We start from the raw sequence: 11,941 nt of genomic DNA, 5'->3' as shown, positions 1-11,941 counted from the left end.
CCCCATCTCTACTAAAAATACAAAAAATTAGCTGGGCATGGTGGTGCGTGCCTGTAATCCCAGCCCCTCGGGAGGCTGAGGCAGGAGAATTGCCTGAACCCAGGAGGCGGAGGTTGCGGTGAGCCAAGATCGCGCTTGCACTCCAGCCTGGGTAACAAGAGTGAAACTCTGTCTCAAAAAAAAAAGAAGAAAGGAATAAATCAGGCTGGGCATAGTGACGCATGCCTGTGATCCCCATACCAGGATCACTTGAGGCCAAGAGGTAGAGACCAGTCTGGACAACATAGCAAGACCCCCATCTCTACAAAAAACTTAAAAATTAGCTGGATGTGGTGACATGTGCCTGTGGTCCCAGCTACTCAAGAGGCTGACAGGGGAGGATTGCTTGAGCCCAGGGGTTTGAGGCTGCAGTGAACTATGATCATGCCACTGCACTCCAGACAGAGTGAAATACAGTCTCTAAAAAAGAAGGAAAGAAAGTGGAAGGAAGGAAGGAAGAAGGGAAAGAAGGAGGGAGGAAAGGAGAGAAGAAGGGAAGGAAGGAGGGAAGGGCAGGTAGGAGGAAGGAAGAAGGGAGGGAGGGAAGAAGGTAGGAAGGAAGGAAGGAAATAAATCAATCAGGGCACAGATCACAAGGGTCATATGGCTTTCATGGTGTGATGTGAAGGCTGGCTGAAGTCTTGCTGGCAGAGTTAGGCTGGGAAACGCAGGTGGATGGAGCTGCCGGAGGAAAAGAAGAGAAGTGGAGCTCTGGGCCCACTGAGGGATGAGCAAGTTATCATGGCCTTGAGTGCTTTTGCCAAGCATGCTTTTTGTTTCAGATGGAGTTTCCCTCTTGTTGCCCAGCAATGGTGCAATCTTGGCTCACTGCAACCTCTGCCTCCTGGGATCAAGAGATCTCCTGCCTCAGCCTCTTGAGTAGCTGAGATTACAGGCATGTGCCACCACACTCAGCTAATTGTTTTTTTTTAGTAGAGGCGGGGTTTCTCCATATTGGTCAGGCTGGTCTCGAACTCCTGACCTCGTGATCCACCCACCTCAGCCTCCCAAAGTGCTAGGATTACAGGTGTGAGCCACCGTGCCCGGCTTTTTTTTTTTTTTTTTTAAAGAGACAGGGTCTTCCTCGGTTGCCCAGGCTGGAGTGCAGTGGCATGATCATAGCTCACTGCAGCCTCAAACTCCTGGGCTTGAGCAATTCTCCCATCTCAGCCTCCCAAGTAGCCTGGGTTCAGGACCACAGGTGCACATCCCCACACCTACTTAACCCTTTTCTGTAGAGAGCAGGTCTCACTATGTTGCCCAGGCTGGTCTAAAACTCCTGGGCTCAAGAGATATTCCTGCTCAGCCTCTCAAGTAGCTGGGACTGCAGACATGCGTCACCACACTGGCTAACTTTGAAAAAGTTTTGTAAAGATGAGGATCTCCTTATGTTGCCCAGGCTGGTCTCCAACTCCTGGCCTCAAGTGATCCTCTAGGCAGAGATCCTCCTGGCAGGACTCTGAGTGACCCAAATGTCCTCCTGTTCTGTTCCCTGGGTCCCCTCTCCTGTGCCCTGCTGGCCTTCATTGCCTTGGCCTCCCAAAGTGTTGGGATTACAGGTGTGAGCCACTGTGCCTGGCCTTCGTTTTTTTTAAAGTGGAGACAGGGTCTGGTTATGTTGTCCAGGCTGCTCTGGAACTCGTGGCCTCAAGCAGTCCTCTGCCTTGGACTCCCACAGTGCTAGGGTTACAGGTGTGAACCACCTCACATAGTTGTTTTTTTTTTTTCTCCTAATGAAATATAACAAACATACAGAAAAGGTCAGGCACGGTGGCTTACTCCTGTAATCCCAGCACTTTGGGAGGCTGAGGCAGGAGGATCACTTGAGCCCAAGAAGCTCAAGACCAGCCTGGGCAATACAGTGACACCCCATCTCAATTAAACAAAAATAAAGTTAAATAAAAAAAAAATACAGAAAAGCCCACATGTGTATGTACCTTGATGAATTTTCACAAAGTAAATAAACCAGCTAATTACACCCAGTTCAAGAAACAGCGTAACACCAACCAGTCTCTGTGAAGACACACTGATGCTGCCCCTCAGTCACTATGCCCACCCCTGACTCACTGTGGGGGTTGTGGGGATTTCCTCCCAGAGCTTCTGCTTCCTAAAACTGCCAAGAGGCTTGTGTTTACTAAGCTATGCAGGTAGTTTAGATGCATGGTCAGGTTTGGAAACCATTCTTGGAAGCCTTACAGTCTCCTTGGTTGTAAGTAGAACTAGAGGGTGCTTTGCTCTCAGCCTGGGACACAGCACAGCTGTCTGGCTAGGTTTCCCCACGGAACAGAGGGCATTTCCTGAATTTGGGGTCTGCAAAGCACGTGGTGTCAGCTCCCGGGTTCAGGAAGCGCAATTGGTCAGCTCCAGCCTGCTGGGCATGTGGCCCTCTCTCCCTGGCAGGAGTTGCACGAAGAGGTATTTTTGGAAGGTGCAGGAATTCCGTAGCCATTTGGAAAATGCCTGCTCATAGGCTGGGCTGAATTTTCATTTTCAAATGATGATGTGGCTGAGGGGCCTGACCTGCCCAGTTTTCCAGGATCTAGGGGTGGAGAAAGTCAGGAGTCCTGCTCATTTTTTTCTTTTTCTTTAAACTATATCACCTTTTTCTTTCTGCTTTAAATCCCTGTATCCCAGAAGCTTCAAGAGAACTGTGAGGTGCCTCCCGCAGCCCACTGCTCTTTGATGCTGTGTGCAGGTAAGTGTTTCATCTTGTCCCAAATTAGCCAGGGCTTTCAGGTCACTTTAGGTGGGGCCAAAGTTTAACTCTCAGTTCTCCATCAAAGATCTTTGGCTCTGGAGTCCTCACCTGGAGCCTCCCTGGCCTTCCCTGGCAGGACTCTGAGTGACACAAGTGTCCTCCTGTTCTGTTCCCTGGGTCCCCTCTCCTGTGCCCTGCTGGCCTTCATTGATTACAGCTTTTACTGTTCATCCATCCATCCATCCATCCATCCATCCATCCATCCATCCATCCATGCATCCATCCATCTATCCATCCATCCATCCATCCATCCATCCATCCATCCATGCATCCATCCATCTATCCATGCATCCATCCATCCATGCATCCATCCATCCATCCATGCATCCATCCATCCATGCATCCATCCATCCACTGCCAGGCCCTGTGGTGCTGGTTGTGACAGATGCAACCATCTTCTTGGTCTCTGCTCACTGCAACCTCTGCCTCCTGGATTCACGTAACTCTCTCACCTCAGCCTCCTGAGTAGCTGGGACTACAGGCACGTGCCACCACACCTGGCTAATTTTTGTATTTTTAGTAGAGATGGAGTTTCACGATGTTGGCCAGGCAGGTCTCAAACTCCTGACCCCATGATCTGCCCACCTTGGCCTCCCAGAGTGCTAGGATTACAGGCCTGAACCACTGTGCCTGGCCTCTTATTTGTTTATTTGAGACAGAATCTCATGACGGGATCTCGCTCTGTTGCCCAGGCTGGAGTGCAGTTGCACAGTCTCAGCTCACTGCAGCCTCTTCATCCCAGGTTCGAGCAATTCTCCTGCCTCAGCCTCCAGAGTTGCTGGGATTATAGGTGCGCACCACCACATCCAGCTAATTTTTGTATTTTTCTTAGAGATGGGGTTTTACCAGGTTGACCAGGCTGGTCTCAAACTCCTGACTTCAAGTGATCCACCTGCCTCGGACTCCCAAAGTGCTGGGATTACAGGTGTGAGCCACTGCACCCGGCTGATGCTCTCTAGTGAGGTTATCTAATTCTGGGCTGATCACCCGGAGAGGTAAGGCCTGGGAGGGAAAACAGAAACACAGAGTGTTCAGAATCTATAAGGCTCATTAAATTACACAGAGGAATAGAAATGTCATGAACCAGATGCGCATATAGGCTTGGATGGTTTTTCAGGAACAAGTTTTCCTTTGAAAGAAAAGTTATGGCTGGGTGTGGTGGCTCACGCCTGTAATCCCAGTACTTTGGGGGGCCAAGATGGGTGGATCACCTGACGTTGGGAGTTCAAGACCAGCTTGACCAACATGGAGAAACCCTGTCTCTACTAAAAATACGAAATTAGCCAGACATGGTGGTACATGCCTATAATTCCAGCCACTTGGGAGGCTGAGGCAGGAGAATTGCTTGAACCCGGGAAGCAGAGGTTGTGGTGAGCCGAGATCGCGCCATTGCACTCCAGCCTGGGCAACAACATCGAAACTCTGCCTCAAAAAAAAAAAAAGTTATGTGTTCATTCCCTGTAAACAGGTAATCTAGGCCAGGCGTGATGGCCCATGCCTATAATCCCAGCACTTTGGGAGTCCAAGATGGGAGGATTGCTTGAGCCCAGGAGTTCAAGACCAGTTTGGGCAATATAGCAAGATCCCATCACTTAAAAAAAAAAATTTGGCAAAAGGCTGGGCATAATGGCTCACACCTGAAATCCCAGCACTCTAGGAGGCCAAGGCGGGCAGATCACGAGGCCAGGAATTCTAGACCAGCCTGGCCAACATGGCGAAATCCCGTTTCTACTAAAATAATGGAAAAATTAGCTGGGCATGGTGGAGTGTACCTGTAACCCCAGCTACCCAGGAGGCTGAGGCAGGAGAACTGCTGGAACCTGGGAACCCGGGAGGCAGAGGCTGCAGTTAGCTGAGACTGTGCCACTGCACTCCAGACTGGGCAACAGACCAAGGCTCCATCTCAAAAAAAAAAAAAAAAGTTGGCAGGGCATGGTGGCACATGCCTTCAATCCCAGCTGCTTGGGAGGCTGAGGCAGGAGAATTGCCTGAACCCAGGAGGCTGAGGTTGCGGTGAGCTGAGATCGTGCCATTGCACTCTAGCCGGGGCAACAAGAGTGAAACTCCATCTCAAAAACAAAAAACAAAAAATGACTATATTCTGGTGCCTTTTTTCCTACTAGCACATATATATGTGTTGGGGGCAGATTTAGAAAGCATGAAAAGTTCATCTTGTTCTCAATAACCCTGAGCTTTGCTTCAGGTCAAGCTGCTTCTTACTTCTGCCTCAGAGGCTGGACCCTGTCATCTACAGACAGTGTAGCCCCCCGGTCACCTGAAGCTGTTCTGCTCAGGGAGACATCCTGCCATGTGAGTTTCACTGAAAGAATCGTGTCCCTTGTTCTTACTGAATTCCCATGTCTAGAATTCGTTCTTATAGTTCAATACGTGCTAGGAGGGCCAGCTCCCCACCTGGCTACTCAATTCCTTTTCCAGGTCTTATAGGTGGGGGAAGGACTTTCTGGGCAGTGAGGGAGGTCATCTCCGATCTCGATCTCTGCTTCGTGGAGAGAGCCTGTCAGGGCTATGTACCGGCGGTGGCTTCTGTATTACTGAGGTCACGGTGAGTCCTTCTCCTGAAGAGGTGTGAAATGTAGAAAGCAGAATGGAACTTGGCCCTTGCTTAACATTAAAAGACTGGTTAGAGGATTGCTTGAGGCCAGGAGTTTGAGATTAGCTTGGGCATAGCCAGATCCCTTCTCTAAAAGCAAAACAAAGCCTGGGCATGACGGCTCACACCTGTAATCCCAACACGTTGGGAGACCAAGGCAGGCGGATCACCTGAGGTCAGGAGTTCAAGACCAGTCTGGCCAACATGGTGAAACCCCGTCTCTACTAAAAGTACAAAAAAATTAGTCGGGCGTGGTGGCAGGCGCCTGTAATCCCAGCTACTGGGGAGGCTGAGGCAGGAGAACTGCTTGAACCTGGGAGATGGAGGTTGTAGTGAACTGAGATTACACCATTGCACTCCAGCCTGGGCAACAGGAATGAAACTCCATCTCAAAAAAACAAAAACAAAAATAAACAAACAAAAAACAAAATTGCTGTCTACAGTCTTACAATGAATTTTTTTTCTCTTTTTCTTATAGTGAACTTTCTTATCTCTGTACACACACACACACACACACACACACACATTTTTTCTTTTGGGTGAGAGGCAAGGTCTCATTCTGTGACCTAGGCTGGAGTACAGTGGTGCCATCATGGCTCACTGAAGCCTAGAGCTCCTGAGTTTAAGGGATCCTCCTGCCTGGGCTTTCCAAGTGCCGGGATTACAGGTGTGAGCCACCACCCCCAGTCAGTTTTGTTATCTATAGAAGGAGATATAATATGTACCTTGGACAGTTGCTGTAAAGATCAAAACGAGGTCCCCACAAAAACCAAATAAATGTTCATAGCAGCATCATGCATAACAGGCAAAAAGGTGGAAACAGATGTCCCTCAAAGGATTAACGGACACATAAAAGGTGATGTTGGGTCAGGCACGGTGGCCCATGCCTGTAATCCCAGTACTTTAGAAGGCCAAGGCAGGCAGATCACTTGAGGCCAGGAGTTCCAGACCAGCCTGGGCAACATGATGAAACCCCTTCTCTACTAGAAATACACAAATGAGCCAGGCATAGTGGCCCATGCCTGTAATCCCAGCTACTGTTTGCAAGAAACAGGCTGTGAGCCTGATTCTTCCAGGGAAATCTGAGGCACGAGAATCACTTGAGCCTGGGAGGTAGAGGTTGCAGTAAGCCAAGATCAGATGACCGCACTCCAGCCTTGGCAACAGAGTGAGCCTGTCTAAAAAAAAAAAGGTGATGTCCATTCAATGGAATATTATTTGGCCATAACAAGGAATTGAGTACCGATACATGCTACAACATGGATGAACTTTGAAAATATTATGCTATGTGCAAAAGAAGGTAGTTACCTTCCCGAGTTCAAGCAATTCTCCTGCCACAGCCTCTGGAGTAGCTGGGACTATAGGCGTCCATCACCAACACCCAGCTAATTTTTGTATTTTTAGTAATGACGGGGTTTCACGATGTTGGCCAGGTTGGTCTTGATTCACTAGACTTGGCTTCCCAAAGTGCAGTAGACACCAATTTTGAATACGGCTTTTAGATTCTGCACTCGTGCCTTTTCTTTCTTTTCTTTTCTTTCTCTTTTTTTTTTTTTTTTTTTGAGACGGAGTTTCGCTGTTGTTACCCAGGCTGGAGTGCAATGGCGCGATCTCGGCTCACTGCAACCTCCACCTCCTGGGTTCAGGCAATTCTCCTGCCTCAGCTTCCCGAGTAGCTGGGATTACAGGCACGCGCCACCATGCCCGGCTAATTTTTGTATTTTTAATAGAGACGGGGTTTCACCATGTTGACCAGGATGGTGTCGATCTCTTGACCTCGTGATCCACCTGCCTCGGCCTCCCAAAGCGCTGGGATTACAGGCGTGAGCCACCGCCCGCGGCCTGTGCCTTTTCTACTCTATGTCAATGGAGTTGAGATAATCGCTTTGACAGAACCTGATGTAGATGTGCCTGTAGGAAGAAACTAAAATGAATGGACCGTTTAGTGAAATTTCAGCCCTCCCCCCACCTTTCTTTCGCTTCTTTGCCTTTTTCTCCCTTCCTGGTTTTCACTTCTTTCTCTTAGGAAGTCAGCACCCTCCCCCCACGTCTGTGGTTGGGAGGGAATCCACTATTGCAGGTCTGCACTCTAGTGCGGATGAAACAGTGTGCGAGTTCGACATTTGCGTTTGGGCGTCATCTCCCCCAGGAAGCAGCTCCTCCGCCAGCAGCGCGCAAAGGTGGGATCTGAAGCAGTGGACAGGCAGAGGAGGGGAATCTCCAGGAAAAGCCCATTTTCTTGTCCTGTTCTAGGGTTTCACAGATGAAGGCCTCTTGGCCACCCGCGTGGGGTGGGGCGGTGAGAACGCCACCTGCCCGCGGCTTGCCTGCAGCCAAGAGCACGCGCGCCGTTGCTGGGGCAACCACCCCGCCAGGCCGGGGGCTGCCGGGAAGCCCCCTCGGGAGCGCGCACGGGCAGGGTGGCGGGGGCGCGGGCCCGGCTGCGACGTCAGACTCCCACCCCTCGGCACCCGCCGGACCCAGCTCCATCCTCAGCCCCGCCTCCCTCGGCGGGCAGCCGGCCGGAACTCACGAATCAGAGCAGCCGACACATCGCCCTCTCAGCCAATCGCAGCGCGCGTGTGATCCCGCGACCGCCCCGGACCCTGGCGGCCCGAGCTGAGGCGGCTACCACTGGAGTCGCTGCTGAGGCGGCCGCGGGTGCGGGTGGTAGCGGCGCTGCTCCGCGGGGCCGAGCCGGGCTGGCAGCGGCAGGCGCCTGGCGGTGAGGGCGGGCTCCCGAGTGGCCCCCGACCGAGGGCGGTGGGACTAGCGGCTGAGCCCAGGATGCCGGCGAGGCGGCGCGGTGGCTCCTCACTCCTCTCAGGTAAGGAGAACGCGGCACTCGCCGCGGCTCCGCTCCCCAAGCACCGCCTCCCGCCCGGCCCCGAGCCCCGAGCCCAGTCCTGGCATCCGTCGGCCCCTCGTCGTCCCCCGCCCCGCTGCCTCCTGCCGGTCCCACCCCGCCCCCGAGCGCGGAGTCCCGGGTCCGGCCCGCGCGGCCCCCGCTCCCACGCCCCTTTCCCCGTCGCCGGCGTTTCCCGGGCTCGGCGTCGCCCCGGCCGCGGGGGCCTCCCTGCCCTCTCCCCTCTGCCCTTTCCATCCCTTCTCGCGGCCCTGGGACCGCGTCCCAGCCCCGGAGTTCCCTGCGATGAGACCGCATCTCGCCGGGGTCGGACTTTCGCGCCGCCTCTCCCCGGCCGCGCTTCTCCCGCTCGCCGCCCGTCACCCGCCCCGCCGTACGCGGTCCTCTCTGCAAAGCAGCCGCCGCCCCGCTCCAGGTGTCCCTGGGTCCTGCCCTTTTGCTCCCAGGCGCCTTTCTGTCCCAACTCGTGTCTTCTCCCGTCCCTTTGACCACCCACCGTCGCAGTCTCCTCTTCCTTCCCCTACACTTTGACCTCCAGACCCTGTCCCACTCTCTGGAATGCCACATCGTCGCTTTTTTTTTTTTTTTGAGACGGAGTTTCGCTCTTGTTACCCAGGCTGGAGTGCAATGGTGCGATCTCGGCTCACTGCAACCTCCGCCTCCTGGGTTCAGCCAATTCTCCTGCCTCAGCCTCCTGAGTAGCTGGCATTACAGGCACGCGCCACCATGCCCAGCTAATTTTTTGTGTTTTTAGTAGAGATGGGGTTTCACCATGTTGACCGGGATGGTCTCGATCTTTTGACTTCGTGATCCACCCGCCTCGGCCTCCCAAAGTGCTGGGATTACAGGCTTGAGCCACCGCGCCCGGCCCCCCCTTTTTTTTTTTTAAAGGGATGGAATCTCTCTATGTTGCCCAGGCTGGCCCCGAACTCCTGACCTCAAGCGATCCTTCTGCCTCAGCCTCCCAAAGTGCTGGGATTATAGGCGTGAGCCACTATGCCCGGCCCAGATCCATAGAGTAATATCTTCATTCGTCCTTACGTGAGCCGCACCCCATAACGTGTAAAGTGCCTTGCCCAGAGTCTAGCACACAGTAGGCCTGGCAGATGGTGGGTGGTCACGCATGTTAGTCTCTTCTTCCTTCCAGGCTTTTTGTATTTTCCAGGTGATGGTAGCAAGAGGTCCAGTGTCCACAGGGATTTGACTCTACCTGAAAAATGGTATGGGAGACGGCAGGAGAAATCGGCGACCTCCAGTAAAGCAGTCAAATGGTCAATGACTTACTGCATTCATTAAGGAGAAACGGAATTCTGCTATCTGTGTCATGTATTGTTTTATGTTAATTGCCTTTGTGCAGGATTCTTAGGGTGCCAGTCAGCGGGCTTTGCGGTATGATTACTCCCCATTCTCTCTCCATCCCCATCTGCAGTTTAGGGAACCCTTCTCTTAGGAAAGAAAGAGCCCCTACCTCGCAGCTAAAATGCCATAGTATATAAGCAGTGTTGCACGGGTTTATTTATTAGCTGGAATGTCCAGGGAGCTGCAGTGAATTTTCAGCTTTTGAGATCCAGGAGGAATCAGGATTTGGATTTCCCGGAATCAGCTGCTGTACAGATCAGATACGCTTAAGAATGAAACTTCTGACAAGTTCTCTAAGAGTCAAAGAGGAATTATCCACTTCTCACCTTCCCCCTCTCCAAACACTGGCTCTTGGAGGAAATAGTGAGTTGATTTTTTAAAAAGGGTAAGATGTGTTTGACTTTTTGAAGTGATAAAAGCATTGTCATTGGCCCTGAGCTGTTCTTGCCGCATTTGCTCTGATGGTCTCAAGCCTGGATGAATCAGTCAGCTTTTTCTGCTCCTGGGATCCCAGGGCAGGCTGGGGAAAATCATGTAACTAAGCTGCTAGGTGTTGTTTCTGCACTTGTGGATCCTGGAGATCCTTTGACTTACCCTCTAGATTCCTCTTTCATCCTAAAATCTAAGTGGCTGTTCATAGATCTTTGCCATTCTTCTCTGACTCTGTCCTACTCTTGCCTTCTCTTCGTTGCTTATTTTGCCTCTTAACTTTGCAGAAGAAATTGGTGGGCATCTGCCCTGAACTCTTAAGGAACTGTCATTTTTGTCTGTGCCTATCTGTATCTGATTTCTAATATCCTTTCCTTTCATCTCAGAGGAAGAGGGGTCTTCCTTTCTAAAGCTAACATCTTTGATCTCTCCCCATATATATATTTATTTTTTTTCTGTTGGACGATATACATCCTCACGTTTCCACCGTCTAGACCAAAACAAAGCTTTTCTTGATGCTGCCCTTTTCTTTTTTTAGTCTTCTCAGGTTAACGTGGCATTCTGTAGGGTTTCATTTTTGTTCTTTTCTCTTATTTCCTTATGTGATTACACTTCTTTTCATGGCTTCAAATAGCACCTGTATATTTATGGTTTTTGAAAATGTCTATTTGGTCCCCATTTCTCTTGAACCTCAGGTCCCAATTTTCATCTGCCTACTGTATAACTAACTGTATGTGGATGCTTGGTAGTTCAAATGTGGTTTCCTTTTCCTTCCCTTTTTCTCTACAATAGCCCCCTTCAAGCACATATGCAAACATTCCTCTTATTTTAAGATCTTTAAAATCATCTTCTTTTCTCCCCACATTAAGTCTAGCATAGATCCTGTTGTTGCTACCTCAGATCTTTTTTTTTTCTCTCTTCATAAGACTTCATTCTCTCTCGATTGCCAGAAGACTGGTTCAGACCTTGGTTATGCTTTTTCTGAACCTCTGGGTCCTCTAGTCTACTTTGTCCTCCACACTGCTGCTGGGATTGGTTCCATTTCTGAGATACCAGTCTGATCATGCTGCTTACTTTCTCTAAAAATTCTTATCAGCTCCCAATTCCTTAGCATGTTGAGCCAGTCCTTCCAGCCCTCTGCAGCATGGGCGCATCCCTTCCTGGTCCTTTATGATCCAGAGAAGAAAGCAGTAAGGAAACAGACCATTCACTACAGTATGATCAAGACTGTGACAGATGACTGCAGGGTGCTCTAGGAGCACCACCCTGGAGAGAGTGAGGACACGTTTCTGTCCACAGGCACCTAGGACTTTTTCTGTCGCCTCAGTTTGGGTTACGTGACTCTTTGTGTTCCTACAGCACCCTGTACATACTTCCGTCTCCGATTTTGCCACTTACACCATTTTTACTTCTTTTTTTTGAGAGACGTTCTTGGTCTGTTGCCCAGGCTGGAGTGTAGTGGTCCCATTTCAGCTCACTGCAACCTCTGCCTCCAGTGTTTGAGTGATTCTTGTACCTCAGCCTTCCGAGTAGTTGGGATTACAGGCACCAGCCGCCACATGCAGCTACTTCTTTTTTTCTTTCCCGTTCTTTTTGCCCAGGCTGGAATGCAATGGCATAGTCTTGGCTCACTGCAACCTCTGCCTCCCGGGTTTAAGTGATTCTCCTGCCTCAGCCTCCCGAGTAGCTGGGATTACAGGCATGTGCCACTGTGCCCAACCCCCCCCCCCTTTTTTTTTTGTGATGGCGTTTTGTTCTTGTTGCCCATGCTGGAATGCAATGGTGGGATCTTGGCTCACTGCAACCTCCGCCTCCCGGGGTCAAGTGAGTCTCCTGCCTCAGCCTCCCAAGTAGCTGGGATTACAGGCATGTGCCACCA

At 51.0% G+C, this 11,941-nt stretch overlaps 1 protein-coding gene and 1 long non-coding RNA gene across 51 annotated transcripts in view; one reads left to right on the top strand and one right to left on the bottom strand.

Moving 5' to 3' along the window:
* TPST1 (tyrosylprotein sulfotransferase 1) overlaps window positions 1-11,941 on the top strand; it is a 281,231-nt gene that overhangs the window by 61,328 nt on the left and 207,962 nt on the right. For 29 of the 50 annotated variants that reach the window (XM_078353633.1, XM_078353608.1, XM_078353620.1 and 26 more), the window contains one exon: window positions 2,674-2,734. The gene's annotated coding sequence lies outside the window, so the exon portion shown is untranslated. Of the gene's footprint in view, window positions 1-2,673; window positions 2,735-5,000; window positions 5,108-5,233; window positions 7,589-8,045; window positions 8,236-9,439; window positions 9,495-11,941 lie in introns of those variants that run through there. The other 21 variants (XM_078353681.1, XM_078353679.1, XM_078353672.1 and 18 more) reach the window with 4 other exon arrangements.
* Window positions 8-7,890, bottom strand: LOC144579876 (uncharacterized). The gene is made up of 3 exons (XR_013528412.1): window positions 7,378-7,890; window positions 5,210-5,373; window positions 8-3,799 (listed from the first exon to the last, which is right to left on the bottom strand). It is a non-coding gene; the product is annotated as an uncharacterized LOC144579876 (long non-coding RNA).

Source organism: Callithrix jacchus, chromosome 2 (assembly GCF_049354715.1).
Source record: "Callithrix jacchus isolate 240 chromosome 2, calJac240_pri, whole genome shotgun sequence".
NCBI lineage: Eukaryota > Metazoa > Chordata > Mammalia > Primates > Cebidae > Callithrix > Callithrix jacchus.
Note: the sequence above shows the minus strand (reverse complement) of the source record. Positions and strands in the feature narration are given on the sequence as shown.